This window comes from Chelmon rostratus, chromosome 21, assembly GCF_017976325.1.
Source record: "Chelmon rostratus isolate fCheRos1 chromosome 21, fCheRos1.pri, whole genome shotgun sequence".
NCBI classification, from domain to species: domain Eukaryota; kingdom Metazoa; phylum Chordata; class Actinopteri; order Chaetodontiformes; family Chaetodontidae; genus Chelmon; species Chelmon rostratus.
In genome coordinates, this window is record NC_055678.1 from 17447208 (window position 1) to 17462164 (window position 14957).

Here is a 14957-nt window from a genome sequence, read left to right on the forward strand (position 1 = left end):
AGAAACAAGAAATGTCGGATCCCAAAAAAAAAAAAAAAAACTTAGTTCAGTAGCCTTCTCCCCTGGCCATGAAGAGTAATCCATCACAGGTTTAACTTTAAGTTATTATTGTGGATTTCATTAAGTGTACATGAAGTAACCCAAAACAAGCTGTGTGACCAATTAAAACACAGAGGTCGTCAGTATGTGAGGTTAGCCAGAGACACAAACATCCCGCACTTGTAATGACTTCCATTCACTTCCTCCCAGCTCGTCTGATACGGAAGAGAGAACCAGAAAAGTGGTCTCACTTTAGAGGATTTTTCCTCATCCTTTAATCTTCTTGAGGCTTCGTTGCTGATGGAAGGGCGGGTGCTTTCCAGTGAATTCCCCCAAATACGTCTTTCCACAGCCGTGCTGGGCTCACCACTGGCCACCTCCCGGTCTCGAGCTTAACGCTAACCTTTCGACCTCTGCCTCTCAAACCATCAAGAGGCAGCGAGGAGGTAGGAAATAACGTCACTGTTGGGCCTGAATTGAAGCGCACTGAAGTGTGTCTGAGCATCCGCATCCAGCATCAAGGCAGCCGCCCTGAACCCAACAATCAAGGTGTCACATGTATGACCGGTATGTATAGAACAGCCCGCGTTGGAGGAATATTCCAAATCTGTATCAGTGGTTTGTAATGAATTTAATACAGCCAGAACAGCCCCCATGAGCAGTTCCAGCTGGATAATTACTCTGCGTTTTTCCCCTCCGCATGCAGAGGAGAGAAGGATGTGGGATGTTGAAAGGGGCGGGCTGAATCAGAAAAAAAAATGGAGAAAAGAATGGAGAAAATGAGGCAGACGGGTTGCCGGTCCTCGGGGCAGGAGCGCTGAACGAGGGAGAGCCGAACAGGGTAGAAAAGCAGCCGGGGCTCTCGCTCGCAGCCTCATCACAGCTCTTCCAGCTCTGCCCGGCCTCGGTTTGCCATGAATGTTGGTCTTATCTGAGTGTGAGATTATCTTCCTCCACAACCTGTCTGTGGGATTCACCCAAAACATCCCAAACACAGTATTTACTGTAAAACAAAAAGACACATCCTGTTTGTTCAAAACTGCTCTTCTCTGAAGTGGCATTCTCAGAGCGTGACACCATAATGACTGAAAATGATGTTGATCAGGGATGTGTGTCTGTCACAGCGTGTTTGCACAGCTCCCAGCGGTTACTGAAACATAGCAACAAGGTGCAGTTTGCAGGTTTTGCTAAAACTGTGGGACGAAAATATAGAAAGCTTTAGTGTGGAAATACAGCGCCACGATGAGCTGCTGGCTGCTTCGTTTCTCCTCTAAACTGTTTCCAAAAGCAGGGTAGATTCTTCAGCGGCAGTATATTCAGGCCACAGATTGAACCACTTTTATTTTGTCACTGCCCAACACATTCTTGCCGGGCTCTTTCAAAAATGTGTTGGACAGCACTGTGTGCAATCATACATTAGCGATTTAAGACACGTCGGCTTTTCCTATGGATTAATCGTAGAGGGGTGGTGTCCGGCGCGCACCGCGACACGTTCAGGTGCCAAAATTTAGCGCAAAAGACAGACGCTGCAAAATTCTTCCAACGTTTACAGAAGGAATGAGGAGGATGGTTTGTCACTGCAGGTGCATCCTCGATAGAAAAAACAATATGTTAATTTAGTCATATGATTACACTGCCATGGGTTAAAGGTACACACCATTGAGGGCTGCACAGAGCATAAATTTCACACTCACAATTCAGACACTCAAAGGAAATGGTCAAATATGGCGTGCTGAAAGGTAGATCGGGAGTGATGTCACAGTGGTTAGTTGAGTAACGCGCTGCCATTGGCTGTCTGGATAGGAACAGAGCATGTGCACTCGTCAGCGATGTAGCAGGCTAGCCTCGGTTAGCTCAAACCTAGCATGCTTCAAAAGTTCAACAGGGCTTTTAAGCAGCATGGCTAGCTAGCCGTTGAAGCAGATGGCAGTGGACAGGTGCAGCAGCATATGTGGATCGACAGGGGGAAGGAGCAGGTGATTGGGGCCACTGAATCGTCAGAAACCAGAGGTGAACCAGGCAGAAGGCAGCGGAGGGGGTCTGAACGAGGGTAGTTTACGCCGTGCCGTGGGCCGAAGCTGCTATTTATGGCAGGAGGACAACAATGGAGCAGAGGTAGACCACGCCCCCCGCAGGTGAGTTGAGTTGGTAATCAGCGGATTCACTGCACCTGTCCGCACCTCACACACCAGCCTGCACACGCCCACCTGAGGAAAGAGCGTGAGGGGAGGAGGGAGAGACAGGAGGAGAGAGGGAAGAGCTAATTCGCAAATTTGAAAACTAACACCTCATCAGTGTTTGCAAGCGAGCTTCTCCGGCTGCAGCCAACACATCAACCTCATCATCAGACTGGAAACTCACCTGCGCTCAGCTTCATTGAGGTTATGGAGGTCTGAAGAACATCAGGCACCAACATCTGGTACAAAACGGTGGCGATGCAGCAGGCTGTCATCATACTTAAAAGCAAAACAGTTAGCAGAAATGAGCATAGAGGCTAAAAGGTGTCGATTCCATGGCAGCAAACTGCGTGACCTGGATAAAAAAAAAAAAAGTCTGGTGTTTTCATACTAACAGCCGACTCGAATGGCTGACAGGCTGCCTGTGATTTAAAGTTGTCATAATTCATTCTAACAAACAAAAGTCTGGGTACACATGATTATGAGTAGTTATCAAATGCTTCTGCAGCCACATCACAACAATCATCGTAAGCCAGCGCTCTGTTTCTAGTCTGGTTCGCAGATATTCAGACAATATTTGTGGGAAGCGGATTCCTCCGTCGACCGCCATCGTGAAGCAGGCGAGGCCGAGGGCAGATCTGCGCAAAGTCTCCTGTCATTATATAAAGACTCCGACCGTACACAGGCCTCTACACACTGTGCTAATGAGAGGTGGAGGAGTTATTGCCCTGTGATCGCGATTGTTACCCAACAGCCCAGGAGGCAACTGCAGCATTTATAGTAGCTCAAATGTTTACTGCTGCTCGGTTTTCTCTCTCTGTAATATTCCTGTCCTTCTGGCATCCCTTCTTCTTTTCTTTCCCTTCTTTTGTGTATCATCCCTTTCATTTCTTTCTTTCTTTCTTTCTTTCTTTCTTTCTTTCGCTCTCTCCCTCCAAGCTGAAGAAAACCGAGGCCCATAGGAATGTGCTGATGGCTGAGTGTTTCATCTTGGTCTCACATTACCGCCCAGACTGAACCTCACTGACCCAACACACACACACACACACGCACGCACACACACACACACACACACAGATGCTGGTATTTGTCATTGTGCCTGTATTTTGATGCCCCTGGTATCCAGGGTAACTGGTGTGAGCGCAAACAGCAGGCTGGAAAGATGGAAAGCTGTCCTGTAAGCACAGTGGTGGGGTTTTTTTTGCAGTTACAGCTCAGTTTTTGTGACCATATTCACTGTCTCAGATCCTCTGCGCGCTGCTACATGGGGAAAACTTGTAATGCTTTCTTGGCCTGGCACACGTTCGGCTCGTTTTACTGTAATCCCATAAAGGCGAGTGACAGGTTAGTTTGACGGTTTATAAAGGTGCCACTTGCATCCCATGTAACCATGTAAATTGCTCAGTTACTGTATGACGCCATGCTTTCGGCAAAAAAAAGAAAATTCCCTTTAGTTTAAATGGCACCTTTCCAAAACTGAAAGTTTTGATTATGAAAAATCAACTTCTTGGATTTGTTCTCTCCCAGCTATCCAGTTGTTGCCATTTGTTAGCATCATAGCCAGCAAGACAAGGCACTGGGCAAATTAGCATTGTGGGAGCTTTATCCACTATGTAAATATGATCATTCTTTTGCATAATATTCACCTTTTCTATGTAAGGTCAAATCTTAGCTGCCGTGCAGGAGGAAATATCCATGCACAAGAGAAGAGAGAACTCCTGCACGCTGTCCTTTAACCGTCTTTTAACATGTAGGCAGAGAAAGAGCTGAGGGTCTCAAGTGGACTTAAACGCATCGTTTGAAACAGGGCTCTAAACGACTGCTAACGTTGCTCTGTATCTGCTGCTTGTGTGAACAGGCAGCTGTTTGCTAACACGCTCACCATGTCAATTTCATACAGTGATAGTAAGATAGATGTTTAAATACAATGCACAGGAAGCAGCACGAGTACAGACGAGAGTGTGTTGATTATATATTTGTGGAGCTCTCATTCTTGAAGAATGGCGAGATTCTGGTGTGCAGAGGCTTCCTGATTTCATCCTGCAACTTCAAGAAAGTAATACCACAGGGGCAGGGTGGGGAACCTTTTTGCTATCAAGGGCCAAGGGGACGTATATTTCTCACTAATGTCTGTGATGGCTGAAACTGCTGCTCTTTGATGACAGATGGTAGTGATGATGATGATGATGATGCTACTCGCAGCTGGTTTTCCAGGTTTGGGTCAGTCAGTCTTGGGCTGAGTCTTTAAATCTTTGCCAGCGTCAGCTGCTCACAGCGATTTCAGTGATTTCAATCCCTCAGTGATTTCATGCTGCGGGTTGTCAGGAACATCAGCCGGCTCCAGTCGTCATAGCAGCTTTAGTTCTTGCAGAGTAGGAACATGCACGGCGTCCTCTTTCAAACGATTTCACGTTCGAAAGCAGAGAGCCGTGAAGCTGCTGGAGCTCGAGCTTCAGCTTTGAGAGCTGCTCGGTGATGTCCACCATGATTTGAACACTGCCGCAGGCCTTCTTGCTATTCTAAGTGAACTTCTGCTTTAATTAGCTGGTTGCATTGTTGCTGAGAGGACCTGTGGACTGACTGAGCTAATGTCAGAAAGGGAGAAAAATAATATTATAATGCTGACATATAGGAAACACAAATAACATAAATCTCCAAGTTATCAAACTTGCACCTCCTTCATTTCACAATATTTGTGCTTTCGGGTTCAGTTGAGTGCAGATTGACACATCCCATATTGAAAACAGCCTTTTCCACAGAATTCTTACCTTCTTTGGAAAACCCTGAGTGTCACAGAGGCTGACTAAAACGTCTACTGCCAATGATTACTGGCTGGCATTATTGTAAACACTGCCTCTGTGTGTGTGTGTATGTGTGTGTGTGTGTGTGTGTGAGAGAGAGAGAGAGAGAGAGAGAGGTGGGTTTATGATGATTGCACAATAATTCCCAATAACTGGCTTTGCATTTGCTTTTATTTTCATAAATGCTCATTTTTTCATCAATGAATGTCTGTGGAGCCTCGGGATGTTTCGTGTTTCGTGTGACAAACTTCGTGTTCGGCTGCATCACTGTATTGCCATTTTATTTGAACGTGCAATTTCATGCCACACAGTAGCAGCTGGCAAAAGGCTAAATGCGAAAAACAAGTCTATATGTTCCTTAGCATTTTTATCAATTTGAATTCACTAAAAAGCATCTCATCCATTGAGTTTTCATCCTATTTCCAGTTGAATGACAGCACTTTTGCAACCCCACAGATAATCCTCTGAACAGCACAAGTTAAGACAGTCAAAAACAAAGTTGGGGGACAAAAAAAAAGAAAAAAAGAAACGTCCCAACCAGCAACAACGCAGACGTGACAATTACAGACATGCTGTCTGGCATGTCTGCATGGGTCCAATTAGACTTTACATCTTGCAATTTCCTCATCTTACGGGAATGCACAAACAGTGTCATTACAGGCAGAGATATACGACACTTTGGTGGTTGGTTTGTTTTGAGTGTGTGTGTGTTTATGTGTGTGCGTGGTGAGATCTGTGGCCTTTGTGTTTTATTGACAGAAAAATTAGTAATGTGACAACATCAAGATAATTACACAAAACTCTGTTTCCAGCACGCTTTTGGTACTTCAGTGTTGTTTACCTGTCTGTACGTCACGCCCAATATCTCAGGTGCTGCTAATCAGAACCTCCGAAACTCCTCCCCTAAACAGTGATTATCCAATCATAGCTTAGCAACTGTAGCTAGGCTCCACACATCTGTCTGTCTGGATTTTTCTGGCCTGCATGAAGCTGTAGCAAGAGAGATACTCCACACAATGCTAGCATACCTGGCTAACTAGCTTACCACCTTAATAGTGACCCATAGCATTACTTCCAAAGCCAAGCGGCGTATAATTAGCTAACTAGGTCATCGTATGAGGCCCATTAAGGGCTGACTTATTCACTATGTGGGAGCCAAGCTACTTACCTATATGCTACTTTATCAGAGGTAAGGCTGATGTTTACACACAAGCAAACCCCATTGATTATAACATGTCATATGTAGCCATCAAAGGAAGGGTTTTATTCTCATTTTAAGACGGTTCAGCCGGAAACATTCTGTTAACGGTCATTAAATTAGCTGCAGCTGATAAAATCTGTAAGCAACAGTTGTTAGTTCAGACGTCCACGTCGATGGTTGTCGGCTTTTTTTTTACTTCTGCATGAAATCTTTGACCCCTTCTTTCCAAACTTACATAGAATTTCGTGTGGTTAACACGTGTCCTGCAAGGACGGAAAGCTTGCAACAGCAGGCATGGATGGCGGGGCTTCTAGCAAAGGTCAGTCCTTAGGAGATCCAAGCGAAATGTCACGAGACTGTAGTTACACGAAAAAGGGAAAAGAATAAATAAACCAAAGCCACGCAGCGCTGTTAGCATGTCGCTCTGTGGGCAGCGATGGAGCAGCCATGAGGCAGCCGCGGTGCCAGCTCCGCTTTGCTCAGCACTGAAAGGAATTATAGTTCTGTGATGCAAACGTGGCACCAGTAGCTGCCCTCCGCAGCCCCCCCCCCCTCAACACACACACATACACACACACACACACACAGATCCACACGTGAACACACTCACACATCCCCCTCCTCTCTGCTTCCTCCCGCCCTCTTCCTGCCAAAGCCAACGCGATCACTCAGGCCCCAGGGGCAACTTGTGTGGCACAGGATCCCCTCCCCACCTCCACCTCGTCTCCTCCCCGCCCCTCCTCACATCCACATCCACACACACACACACATTCAGCTCCTTACCTTACTCATCTCCTGGTGCCAGTGCAGCTTATGCAACAGCCTTCAATTCTGTGAGAACGTCCCTCTAAAGGGGGAAAACAACTGGGGAAAACAACATCGTTCTCTTGTATCTGTGTTGCCAGATGAGTAGTCACCGGACCGTTTTGTGAAGAAACACTCAAAGTCATCCTGGTTAAGTCTGCTCTGACCCAGACTGTCTCCACTAAGCATTATGGTACCTTAAAACTTTTATTACTGTGCAGCCCCCTGACCAGGAAGTGGGAAGAACAAGAAAGATAAACAGAGATCACAGCTTGACTCCCACACACATGCGTGCACACACGCACACACACACACACGCATGCACACACATATGGAGCTGGTTCGCAGGGCTCAAGAGAAATAAGAAAGAGCCGGTACAAAGGGAGGTTTAAAGGGGGGGGGGGGTTAAATACAAGGAGTACACAATGAGAGCTGTTTCTCGAGGGTGTGTGTGAAGACCTGATTTGGACTCTCTCTTCTTAAACGTAGGCCTAAACTATAAACATAGGAGTGGAGAAAATATCTTTTCAAATGTGCTTAATAACAGCTATTATGTGAGACAGGACAGCCAACAGTCTGGTATAACTGTGAAAGTTATTGGGGTGGGGAGGGGGGCTGAACTGTATGCTTCATTTTATAAGAAAGCAAGGCCCCCCTCCAGTTTGTTACAATATTAATAAATAAAAGTACATACAAAATTTAAGACTCTTGTTGTTACCTTAATGTTTTAATGTCACAATTTCCAGCCAACGGCACTTTAAACATACCGACAGTCACGCTGTTGAGGGGCTTAAACCCCATAGTTTTTCTTGCCTCATCCCCGATCTCAATAAAAAATGTGACCACCCTCCCTTAAACAAAATTAATCCATAAATAAACAACCCCCCCCCCTTTTCTGCCCCCCTGCCCAGTAACTTTCATACAGTCCCGAAAGCAGGGCGGCCATGCACACCTGCAGTCTGCAGCATTTCGCCTCACTCAGTTTGTTCTCATCCCACAAACGTGCTCACGCGCAAACTCTATTTCACAGACCTGGTTTGCAAATAAATCCCCATGTCCCATTATCATGCTTATCTATTTCTCATAGAGAGTAAATGGAGGGGAACTCTCTGCCTCGTGAAACTTCATCTGGCGTTCGACTGCTGTAATCCAGTTGTGGATGCAGTGAAGAGCCTGTTTCTGTGATTGCTTCAACCATGTTTAACCAACTGTGTTTTGGTTGCAGCCATCCCTTGTGTCGTAGAGAAGAAATGTAATTATTTATGTGCTGCTGAAACAAGGGTTATGGGACCAAAGTAATGCTTAGTGGGAAATGCAACTGGTTTCAATTGTACCAATTTTGGTCCAGAGCTGTCATCGTAAGAGGAGGGAGCAGGGAGGTGCAATGACAGACAGACAAAGATGGAGTGCTGCATTTAAGTGACACAATTGATATTTACAGTCAAAAACAACCACAAACTGAACAGAAAGTGGAGGTGTGGTATGACTGCATGGAAAGTACACAACGCAGGGCACATGATGTCAAACCACACTAAAGCCTGCAGCCCGCTGGGAAAATAACGCTGAACCACGCAGAAATCCTAACACACAAGATATTATATAAGTGCTCTAACACTTACAATGACTACCTTATCATTCGTGGGTGGAGCCACCCTAATCTGCCCCTGTTGGTGCTGTTCAGTGAGAGAATCTACTGTTTGACAGAAACAAATACAGGCTGTGTTGTTCAGGCCTGAGGCCGCGCTGTAATCTCATTCCCGCCTCACCGGTAACAGGTGGAAAACTTAGCGTAGCTTAGCGTAAAGGCTGGGAACAGGGGGAAACAGCTAGCCTGGCTCTGTCCACAAATGACAAAATCCACATCCTGGTTACACTAAAGCTCACTAATTAAGACATTATATTGGTTTTAAGAGGGGTCGTGTGCCGGGTGCAGTGACTTCCTGGAGTCCGGATGTTACTGTGAGGTTACCAGGCAACCAGCAGACACTCCGTTTATGTATGGGACAATGCCTAACGAGGTGTCCATTATCAGGCATTAACGGATGACGTGGAGGCCGGCGAGTGGGACGGTTGTCTCCACGGATGATGGACACCTCGCTAAAGAAAAAGAATTAAGACCATTTTTGTGCAACAAAGTCTTTCAGTGCATTTTGTGTTGGGTTTTTTTTTGTGTGTGTGTGTGTTGATCTCATGTTTGTCATCTTGTATTTATTTAATTCTCCAGGTGTTGTCTCCCTGTGCCTCTTGTTCTCACATTCTCCAAACAGGATAAACAAAGTTTTGAAGTCACTGTTGTTGTAATAGTTAGATGCTAGCTCGTTAATGTGCTGGTGGATATCAGGAATTAATGGACACCCAGCAGCCAATCAGAATTGAGCAGGAGCATGAGTCCTATATTTATTGTACAACCTTGACAGAGATATATCGATATCTCATCTAACTCTCAGCAAGAAACTGAAAAAGTGTATTTCCTAAAATGTTGAATTGCTCCTTTAAATGTGTGATGGAGTAATGCAGTGTCTGCTCAACTGGTGTTTAACCTGATGTTACCGTGTCAGAACAGGAACCAGCACTGATTCTGTTTAAAATAAAACAACCTCCCAGAGCGAACAAAGCACGACGCCTCAGTCAAATGCACAGTTTGACTGCGTTCTCTCAATTCAAGCACAAGCAGGTCAGTCGCAAGTAACTCAGGGAGTGACCCAAATCCTCCGTCTCGCTGAGACTCCATTTTACCGGTATGACTAAGCCTTTTAGCAAAACTATCCCAACATTGCATGACTGAGAAACCCCATCTGCATCAAGCTTCATGAGCATGAATTTTTCCTCAGTGCTGCAGATGCCATCGCCGACCACAGAAAGAAAACAAACAGCTGTGCAACCTGATAGGACCAAATCTAGTGACATAAATTGTCATTTTTCCACTATCCTGTCATGTCATGTGGTTTGGATGGAGCGTTATGTAGGCCAGCGGTAATTATGCTATATTAAGAGTGTGTGTGTGTGTGTGTGTGTGTGTGTGTGTTTCAATCAAGAATGTAACTGCCCCTCTTCTGTCACAACCAACTGATTTATGCGAGGAAGAAAATAACCGGATTCATCGCTGTCTGGTTCACTGACAGGGAGGCCAGGATGACTTGAGTAACACTTTAGCCGAGTCATTACACCACAGTAATAAAGCTTATTTATATGACACTTTCATAAAGTGCAGCCCAAAAAATACAAGAAAGGGGAAAAGCAAACAGATAAATCTGAGATTCTTTTCTTTATTTCTTGGTAATGAGGTTAAAAGCAGACACCAATACCAGATAAACAATGCGGCAAATTCAAATTCTGGTACAAAGCTCCAGCATCCAGGGTATGAGCCGCCGCACAGCTTCGTACGCAGGAGCTCTATTGTCAGGAAATCGAGCCCGGCCTGCAACGAATGAAAGCAATAATTTTGGTTTGGTATATTCTTAAAAAGATTTACAGGGATTGCTGTGTTGGACGCAGGCTCCGGGCTCGGCCTCAGTTGCAGCTTCCCCCTCCGGCGCGCAGACGCATCGCGCCGGGATTCTTTCCATACTTGCATCTGCGTTACCGTTCAATAATAACGCAACAAAACAGAAAAGCAGACGTGATGTTAAGTGAGATGGATTGGTTTTCTGGAGCATGTTTCTGTTCTCCGCATGATGTTTTTATTTTAGACCACACGGAAATGAGAGGCTTCCTGGAAATTATGAAAAGGGATTTGAATATTTAAAAGCTACTGGTAGGCTGGACTTCAGAAAATGCTGATGTTCAGAGCACTGAGGGGTTTTTGCTGCTACAGTCTTGCTTGGTGTGGTATGACACCACACCTGCGTCCTTCCAGTCAGAGGCCCAGGCGGCCGATTCACTTTTCCCCTCCGCTGTGGGAGAATCTGCCTTTGATAGAGCTCATATCAGCGTCTAATACCCTGTAGAACATCGGGAGATTCTCCTGAGCTACAGTCTGGTGCAGACAGTCTGCTGATCAGCATGGAGCTGCCCAGAAGCCTCCTGATTGGCTGCAGGGCAGGGATTGGAAATGAGGAGATGGTTGCTTTGGCTCTGGGGGATTTAATCAGTGTTTCACCTGGAGGAAGTCTGCGTGTGTGTGTGTGCGTGTGTGTTTGGCTGGCACACTTGGCCAGCTTTGCGGGGGGTTAATGGCCAGTGTAGGTCTCAGACCTGGACCTGGTGTCCTGGCTCTGGCAGATGAAGAGGCTGTCTGGTCAGTGTTTTGATCCTGGACACAGAGTGCAGTTAATTGGGTTTGTGTCTCAGTGTTAACTCAGTACAGTGCAGACCTGGACAGGAACAAAAACACCAGCAATGAAAATGCATCTGCTCTGCGCAGGTGATACTGACAATATAGAGTGATTCACTCAAATGGGTTCCACCATTAAAACTTAGAGAGGTAGTAGTGTTGAACTGTATACACTGGAAGGCGTCTCAATCTGTTAGAAAAAGTTGCTAAAATGACGATTTTAGGAGGTCAAGCAATATGTTAACAGCTTAAATGTCAAGCCTTTACATGTAGATGTGGCTTTGTTGAATGTATACATGCGTACACAGAGAATAGTAGAAGTCCTGCAGGTCAGAGAGAGTGGAAACACTTACCTTTAGTCATTTAGTCTAATGTGATCAGCATTTGAGCTATACTGTGCTATTTTTATTAAACTATTGCTATGCTATTATAATCTACCTAGGTTACAGCTTTATTTAACAGAAAATATCAATCAAATATGAGATATGTTGGCCATCCTTTACGCTTTGATCTAAACAGGACATATACTTGCAATAGTATCGACTAGTACACAATTAGCTACGTAAAAGTTCTTCAAGTCAGACTTACAGGGACTCCAAGAACTGAAACGTTGGCGTCCGTGAAGCGTTAAAGGGGAAACAAGGCGAACGACTTTGTTTTAGAAGTGGATTTCTTGCCACAGTTGCCTGATTGTGAGGCGGATCAGAGCATTTTTGCTTCGCGACCCTTTGCGTACGTGTCATGATCAGCTCAACTGACGATTCTCCCGTTTCAGTTTAGAAACTGTTCAGTTCCAAGAAGGAAAAATGGAACAAGGTTGAAAATAACAAACATTCAGGATAATAAATATGATTTCGATGTTGGTGACGACTTTGTTTTGCATGAATCTCACACCGGTTAAAGACGCTTTTTCCCTCTCTCACCTGAAGCGATACAATTTCTGCCACTCTGATTGAAAATGACTGTTTCGAGCTCGTTCCTCGCTCCATGTTGACAACACAACAGGTTGGCTCGTATTAACCCTCGGACCTTTAACCTGTCAAACGCACCCCCCACCCCCACACACACACCTTCCCGCCGTGCTAAGCCTTGGAAACCTGCCCGGGCCTGCAACACCTTCCATTGGCTCTGCTCCCACTGGGCGCTGTGACGTGGCCTGTCGGACCATGGGGTGACCAGGTTTACAGTTGTAGTTTACGGTGGAAGGCATTAAATGACTCGCGCTCACACCACTGTATTAGGTGAGGTTTAGGTGTGCGCCGGGTGAGAATTAGGTAAGTGGATGAGAGTCCGGTGAGAGCAGGAATCCAGGGATTAGATTAGCGTCCCTACCGGCTCACTGTATGCCTGCCCACACCCACACCCACACACACACACACACTAGCCTCTCATCCCTGTGCTGAGAGGATTTTACTCCTTCATCTATTCTGGTTAGAGTCCTCTGTTATTCTGGACAACGGCCTGCTTTGCATAACAATCTCCTGCATTTATCCGGCCGAGGGCAGCACACGCTCCTCTCATAAACATCCTGATGACTCATGAACGACCTCGAGTTCCTGTAAATCAGCGGAGGAGATTTACTGCAGGTTCACTAACACCACGTACACGCCGCGCCAAAAAGGATCGGCAGACATAACGGCAAGAGCGAGACGCTGATCCAGGAGCTGCAACGAGGAGGATGCATGAGAAAACAAATCTGTGCTCCCGCTCAAGGCATTACCAACGTGTGTCGGAACATTTTGCAGTTCTGAGACAAAGCGTATTTGGAAATGGAAGTTCCACCAAACATACTCAACACAGCTAATTTATTCTTCTTCTCCCAGTCACAACACAGCCAAATCAAATCGAGATTTTACACAACTTACAGAGTTTGTGTCAAAATATTTACTTAGCGGGGTTGCACAAGTAGCAGCAAGAGTGTTTCATCACCCTGACATCATATGATTTACTTTCAGTAAACTGACTTTAGTGTCCTTTTGGTGCTTTCCTGGGTCTCTGGATAGTAGGAAATCACACTTCTAATGGGGAAATTCACATCAGCGCTCCAAGACATCACAGTTAGACGACACATTAGATGACCAACTTTAAGGAGTTGGACCCTTCTCAAATTGTGCTACCACCGTCAGTTTGTGCTAATGTGCTAATTAGCGGAGACAGCGCTGGTTAGCACACTCCTGCTGACAATTAGCTTCAGCATAACGTCTTGTATGATACTCTAATGACCCACATAAGTTGTAGTTATGACCTATAAATTGGGAGTTTCCAACTTTGAAGGCAATGTAATGCTTACTGTTTGTCCACTGTGGGGCTAGCACAGGGCTAACTAGCACAGACAGTGCCGGCGCTAGTACCACTGACAGTAAGCTTTAGCATTAGCTTTTGAACAGCAAGCTAACGGCCAGCAGGAGTGGAACCCACAGCAGCTGTAATTACAGCCTATAAGTTGGGAATTTCCAACTCTGAAGGCAACGTAATGCTTACTGTACGTCCACTGGGGGCAGCGATGCAGGAGGTTTGCTGGCCACGCCAGCTTTCTCTGGACGGGTTTGATTCACCACTTCCTGTGGGGCAGACTGACCACTACACTGACAACCCAATTTCACTTGCAACAGCGTTGTAGCTTTACTTTGTGATTCAGTGTGACAAGCTGGGTTTGTTTTGTCTTTTTTGGGAGATTTAAGTGCAAAGTAAGCCAGGCGTATTTTCTACGGCTTTTTAACCACAAGGCTGAACCAGAGGAGTTCACAAGAAAGGGCCAACAGTGCTTCAGTCTAGGAAATCAGCAATAAGTCCCAAAACAAAATGATGCATTCAATGCAGTAAATGGCACACAACAACAACAAAAAAGGGAGAATAAAGAGAGGGAGTAAATCTTGGCCTCGCTGTGCCAGTTGGTGTTTCTGAACGCTGTATTTTAAAGCCTAAAATTTCAGTCTTGCAGTTTATTGGGGAAGATTAGTGTAAAACTTTTATGGTGTCCACTCGGGAGGTTTCGCTGCACATAGAAAAGAGGCAGAGGAAAGAAAATTAGACACACACATCATGTGGGGGTTTCATACTGACCGAGGTCCAAAGTCAAATTAACATCCAAGCATGGGACAATGTTATGTCCAAACCCACCGAGGTCTCTGCTGTGGCGTCAGGGTCATCCTGGGTCTGTCAGAGGGGGGAAGAGTGTTTAGAATAAGGCTGACTGGGCGAGTGACCACAAACACAGCGCTCCCTGTGAAATTCCACCGTCAATAGGGGCTTTTTCCAGGCCCGGTGCACCACAACCCTCCGGAGACCCTGTGCTGACTGCATTTGCAGAGTGAGAAAGAGAAAGAGAGTTGTACTGCCTGAAAAGTTCCCTCTCCGTGTGCTGAGAAAATGATGTTAGCTGCTGCAAAATGATGCAGCACGACAGTAATAATGGCCGCTGTTTTACAAAGTAAAGTACCAGCAAGGAAATACCTCAATCGGCTATTTACTACGACAAAATAAAGCGTAAACCTGAGCACAGTGGCTCCATTATCTGCTGCTGACGCTGATGTCCAGCGGCCTTTGAAGGCCTCAAAGAACAGAAATGATGCATTTTTACAGCTCGTTGAAAATGAACAATATCATTACCGCATAACCACCGAGTTCAGCAGAAGTTGTAGTTCTGTAGGTGGAGGGAGCGC